Below are 6,544 nucleotides of genomic sequence, written 5' to 3'. Positions count from 1 at the left end.
AATCTTATAATGAAGTGGTTGCCATTTAACATAAATTCTGAGACCCCTTACCTGTGGCAGAATTCAGGTCTTTGTGGTTGTAGGACTGGGGTCCTTAACTCCCAAAGACCACAGACCACTCCAGTTTACATGAGTTTTTGTTTCTCTGAGGTCTGAAGGAGAGTGTCTCTTTTCTTAGGAAGGTCCCAGTTCCTCTTTAAAGACTTCACTTGATTAAGTCAGACCAACTTAGGTTAATTTCCCTTTTTTTTTTTTTTTAAGATTTTATTTATTTATTTGACAGAGAGAGAGAGATCACAAGTAGGCAGCGAGACAGGCAGAGAGAAGGAAAAGCAGGTTCCCTGCTGAGCAGAGAGCCTGATACAGGGCTGGATCCCAGGATCCAGAGATCACGACCTGAGCCAAAGGCAGAGGCTTAACCCACTGAGCCACCAAGGCATCCTGGTTAATTTCCCTTTGATAATTCAAAACCAACTGATGAATTGGCTCCAAGTAATTTGGAGCACTCACTGCATCTAAAAAAATCCCTTTACCTAATGACAGCAGGGAGTTTCCTTCACAAAGGTTATACAGCTGCAGGTGCAAATCTTGAGCATTATTTTAGAATTCTACCTACCATGGGGCACCTGGGTGGCTCAGTCAGTTAAAGCATCTAAGTCCTGATTTCAGCTCAGATCATGATGTCAGGTCCTGGGAACGAGTCCTGCATTCCACTCCACACTCAGCACTGAGTCTGCTTGGGGTTCTCTCTCTTTCCCTCTGCCCCTCCCCCAGCTCACACTCTTCTCTCTCTCTAAATAAGTAAATAAATTAAAATAAAAAAAAAAAACACAAGAATTCTATCTATCACAACTCCCTACAATAAGATACTGGTATTTTAAATACTAAGGGAAATATACCCCTTTAGGTATCAAACAGGCCTCCAATAATGACAATGACTTCATCGGTCAGAATAGGTCAGGTTATGCCACATTAAGAAATGAAAAAAAAAAATCTGAAAGTCTAGTGGATGAATAAAACAAAAATTCACTTACCCACTATATGTGTCCAGTGGGGGCCCTCTTCTTCATACTAATCCATGGACCCAGAATGACAGAGATTTTACTACTTTGTAGCTACATTAAGTACCTCCTTTTCTTGTAACCCTGATAATTCTTACTGATTTTACCTTTTAGATATCTGTCCATTTCATTTTTTCTCCATCTACTAGAATCACCCCCTAATTATTTTTGCATCTTTCCTCCTGAACTATAGTCTATTCACAATTTAGCAGATAGGGTGATCCTTTTAAAAAACACATCAGATCATGTCACTCTTTATTCAGAACTCTCTAAATGCTTCCCATCTCACTAGAGGAAGGGTCCACATTCTGGAGCTGCCGCTTCTGTAACAGCAGGGTGAGGACAGACAGAATGCTCAGAACAGCCTTCATGAACCGTAAAATAGCCCCACAGTCTATTAGAATGAGAGTAAATGAATATATTCTCATATATTCAAAAAATGGAATATTATTTTATTATTGAAAATGAACTGCAGAAACACAGGAGCACCAATTATAGACACATGGTACTTTTTTCAGAAAACATCATTGTTCATAGAATATGATTGAATTATAGGACAAAAAAAATACCCATATCTATTAAAAAAGCTACTGTACATATTATGGATACAAAACATATTCCAGGGAACATACTTTCTGAGAAATAGTGCAATATTTGTCAGTTATTGTGTATCATATACAAATATTGAAATACATGGTAGAAACAATGAAACATATTTGCCTGTCAACTGTTTCCATATGTACTTTTTGGCTAAAGCCAAATATTTCATCCAAGAATATATATCAAGGAGAGATATCCAATGGATAAACACTAGTGAATACACTGCAGGCTTCCAAGTCATTATTATTATTTTTTTACTTTAGTGTTTTGGGGTGCTTGGGTGGAACAGTTGGCTGAGCACCTAACTGTTGGTTTCAGCTCAGGTTGTGATCTTGGGGTTGTGAGATCCAGCCCCTCATCCGGCTCTGAGTTCAATGCTGAGTCTACTTGGGATTCCCTGTCTCTCTCCCTCTGCTCTCACTTCACATGTGTGCGCTCTCTCTCTCTCTCTCAAATGGATAAATCTTTTTTGTAAATGTAGTGTTTGAGTAAGATCTCTAAAATTATCTGAATGAGGAAACTAGTCTGTCTTTCTTTTTTTATTACTTTTTATCTTTTTTCCATAGTTACTGATTCTTGAAGTACTCGTTATGCCATGGAGTGGAAAGGGTTACAGTTAATGAAGAAAATGAGTGAAAATCTACAACCATTTTCATTTAAGAAAATTGGAAAAACATACTGCCAGCTGCTCTATTTCTTTCAGTCTCTTTCTTTCTTGGCAGTTATCTTTTATTGTCATCATATAGTGTTGTTTTGGGGTAGTTAAGAGGATTTAAAAGGACATTGTTCTCGAGAATAATATTTGTCTTTCTTGTGCATGTATATTAACCGGAACTATAGTCAACTCAACTTTTTTTTTTTTTTCCAAATTAGCATTTACCCATGGACAGCTTTGCATCAATTCCAAAATGAATGGAAAAAAGATGAAAAATTAGAAGAGACACAGTAAGGTTAAAAAAAAAAAAAGCAAGGGGCGCCTGGGTGGCTCAGTGGGTTAAAGCCTCTGCTTTTGGCTCAGGTCATGATCCCAGGGTCCTGGGATCGAGCCCCACATAGGGCTCTCTGTTCAGCAAGGAGCCTGCTTCCCCCTCTCTCTCTGCCTGCCTCTCTGCCTACTTGTGATCTCTCTCTATCAAATAAATAAATAAAATCTTTAAAAAAAAAAAAGCAAGATTAAGATAGGCAAGCAGAAGAAATACAGTGGAAATGACAGAAGGCTTAGGAAGAAAAAGCAAGAGATGATGTTATAGAACGGAATAAAAAACCTGGCCAATAAATGTAAAAGTCAAGGCTCAAGTCTATCAGGGTTTTGGCCAGAGTATATAGTAGACGTTTGAGACATAGAAGGGACAAGATTTCTTTATAGTGTTCCTAAAGTCCTGCTGTGTTTCTCATTTAGCCCGTTTCCCAAGAGAGCATGTGCTATTGAAACTCTTTCAAAATTAGTTGTAAAGTAGTAGTTGCTCCCTTGTAATAAGAACACATACAATGCTATTTAAGGCTTTATTAAGAAATCAGAAATTCCCACATATATTGGTTAGACTTTAAAATGCATTCCAACAGTTTTCTATCAGTGAAAGAGAATTCTAAATGTAATAGACTTTAAAAAGATACGCATATGATAACTCCTTAATTAAAGATGCATCATAAGAATTATTTATTTTTAAAAATTTTTAAATAAAAAAATATATTTACTTAGAAGCATTCAGAATGTCAACCGAGCAGCTGCAGCTTTTCTTTTTTTCTCAATTACAGAGTGGTACTCTGGTATTTTGCAGAAGCTACATCAAAAGACAACTGAAAATGAAAAAAACAAACAAACAACAACAACAACAAAAAAAACATAGTATAACAACTTTGTACTGGGCACCAGCCAGAACCTGGTTTAAATTTCCACACCAATTTACAACCCCCATGCTGTCCCAGGAAATTCTAGTGGCTCCTAAAAATAATCACCAGGACAGGGTTCTCTAAAGACATATTCTGTAGTGTGTTAACCATACAATGAAAGACACCATACACTTTAAAAACAAATCTTACACACTCTTCCATTTCATTTTTTTCTTTACAAAGAGTGAGTTGTGCACAGCAAGTGTTAAATGCTTTATAGACAAGGAAAAAAACTGTGCTAGAACCAAATTATTCATCTTCCCCCTCTTCCTTCTTTTTCTTGCTTTTTCAGCCTTGGCAACTCCCTTTCTTCCTGCATCAGGCTTTCCTTTAGCTTGATATGAAGCAAAATCCTTTCCCTATATTTCCTTCAACTGAGCAGCCGTCTTCTCGTGAGGCTGCTTGCCCTCTGCACCACTGTGTTTCCGTGTCTCTCCCAGTTTCTTCACAGCATCACCAATGCATGTTCTCCTTATTCAGGGGCAATACTCAAACCAAAAAAGAAAGAGGCCAAAGAAGGCCTCTTGGGTGCATTGCGATCCTTGAACTTCTTTTCTGTTTCCCCTCTAAAGGGGTACATTTTCACTTTTCTTTAGTAATGGGTTTTGTTCACCTTTGCCGTGTCTTCAAATTTTCCTTTCTCTTTAGCAGACATGGTCTTCCATCTCTCTGAGAGCTTCTGAGAAAACTCAGAGAAGTTGATTGAAGCACCTGGGTGCTCCTTCTTGTGTTCCTCTTGGCACAGAGAATGCATATGGTGACATCTTACCTCTCACCTTCTTGGGATCTCCCTTGCCCATGTTTCATTGTTTTCCCCAGCGAGGCACAGAGTCACCCAGGGTCCTTCTGGCTCTCACTGGTCTGGGAGCTGTCTCTGTGGAGTTCAAGTTTCTCCAGTGCCTCAGAATTATTTAAAATAAATACCTCTCATTACTTTTTATCCATAGAATATCAGAACTAGTTCCACAGAAGCCCATATTTACTTATAAAGCAATTCCATACTCTCACAACCACATGACTCTATTTGATCTCACTGTGCGTATTGATTATACTAGCTTTTCACATAACTCAAATTTGTTTTACTGAGCTGGTCAAGTCCAGTTTTTTTTTTTTTTTTGCCACTTCCTTTGCATTTTTCCAATATCAAATCTATCTCTTCAACTAATCCAAGATGGTGTTACTTGTGCTTAACCAATCGTAACAAATGTTTGCAATCCATAAGTTTGACCTTTCCACATCCCCAACTTTGTCATTCTTTTTTTTTTTAAGATTTTATTTATTTATTTATTTGACAGAGAGATCACAAGTAGGCAGAGAGGCAGGCAGAGAGGGAGGGGGAAGAAGTCTCCCTGCTGAGCAGAGAGCCCGATGCAGGGCTTGATCCCAGGACCCTGAGATCATGACCCAAGCCAAAGGCAGAGGCTTAACCCACTGAGCCACCCAGGCACCCCGAACCTTGCCATTCCTGAAGCTCAATGTTATATTTGTATCACTGTTGTTCCTGCCTTGTATCAAAACCACTATGTTTTAGTTTTCTAGCAAAAATATACATTAACCTGGACTTTCCTAAAGTTTTTTTGGGGGGGGGTTAGAAAATTTATTAATATTTTTGCATTTTTGATCAGCACATTAAATTTTTTTAATTTTTTATTTCTTTTCAGCGTAACAGTATTCATTGTTTTTGCACCACACCCAGTGCTCCATGCAATCCGTGCCCTCCCTAATACCCACCACCTGGTTCCCCCAACCTCCCACTCCCTGCCCCTTCAAAACCCTCAGGTTGTTTTTCAGAGTCCACAGTCTCTCATGGTTCACCTCCCCCTCCAATTCCCCCCAACTCCCTTCTCCTTTCATTTTAGATCATTTTATGAATGTATAAAATGTTTGTCTATGAACCTTTTTTCTGGTTTTCAGCCGTTAATACAGCTGTTATGGATATTTGTGTAGAATCATTTTGGAAATAATTTTTCTTGTTTGTAGTGCTTAAGAGTATAAGAAGTGAAATACTGGGGAGACATATGCATATGAACATTATTAACAACTGTTACAGTTTTCTAAGCATGGCATACCATCTTAACTCCTACAATCAATGTGTGAGAGTTTCAGTTGCTTCTTCCTCTTCAGTGTTTGTAATTGTAACTATCCTGATGGGTGCTCAGTGACGTCCTTATGGATGTCATTTACATTTCCTTGATAAGCAAAGGTCTTCAGTGTATTTTCATGCACATACCACTTGGATAGCCTTATTTCTGAAGGGTCCACTCATGTCTCTGACTTTTTTTTTTTTAAACCAAATTAGATTGTCTCCTATGTACTGATTTTTAAAGGCTCTTTTTATATTCTTGGCACAGATCCTATTTCACAGGGCTTTAGATGAGCAGTATAAATTTTGACAAAATTCCACTTTGTCTTTATTATCTGTGACTTCTGTGTCTTGTTTAAGAGATATTTAAAGACTTTCAAAGTCTTTAAAGTATCCTACTATATTTGTTTCTATAGGTCATAGAGTTTCAGTTGTTACATTTCCTCCTTCTCTTCCTCCAGTTGATTTGTTTCCTCCTATGGTATATATAAATAAGGATTCCTTTTTTTACATACAGATGCCATTTTATTTTTCTATATTTTGAAATGATATTTATTCTCTAATTGTAATGCATGGGCCTTTTTTCTGAAAACCAAGGAAGCGTATATATTTAGGTCTATTTCTGTGTGTTTTGACATATTATACTATGGCTTCTTCAATCTTACTCATCCATTTAAAAAAATGCTTCTACTATTATATGTATATTACATTTCCAAATGTATTTCAGAATTATTTTGTCAAATTTTACATTTAAATCTATTGCCATTTTATAAGAATTGTATTGATCAATAGTATAAATTGGTAAGTGGCATCCTAATGATATCAGGACTTCTAATCCATGAGCATAGTATATGTCTTCATTTTTAGGTCCTTTTTTTTTTTTTTTTAAACAAACTGTTAAAGATTAAGT

The 6,544-nt window shown here is 37.1% G+C and overlaps 1 pseudogene; it reads right to left on the bottom strand.

Moving 5' to 3' along the window:
- Positions 1-3,800: 3,800 nt before the first annotated feature.
- On the bottom strand, positions 3,801-4,351 carry LOC111154297 (annotated as a pseudogene).
- Positions 4,352-6,544: the final 2,193 nt, after the last annotated feature.

Source organism: Enhydra lutris, unplaced genomic scaffold (genome assembly GCF_002288905.1).
Source record: "Enhydra lutris kenyoni isolate GAN:26980312 unplaced genomic scaffold, ASM228890v2 scaffoldscaffold36, whole genome shotgun sequence".
NCBI lineage: Eukaryota > Metazoa > Chordata > Mammalia > Carnivora > Mustelidae > Enhydra > Enhydra lutris.
Note: the sequence above shows the minus strand (reverse complement) of the source record. Positions and strands in the feature narration are given on the sequence as shown.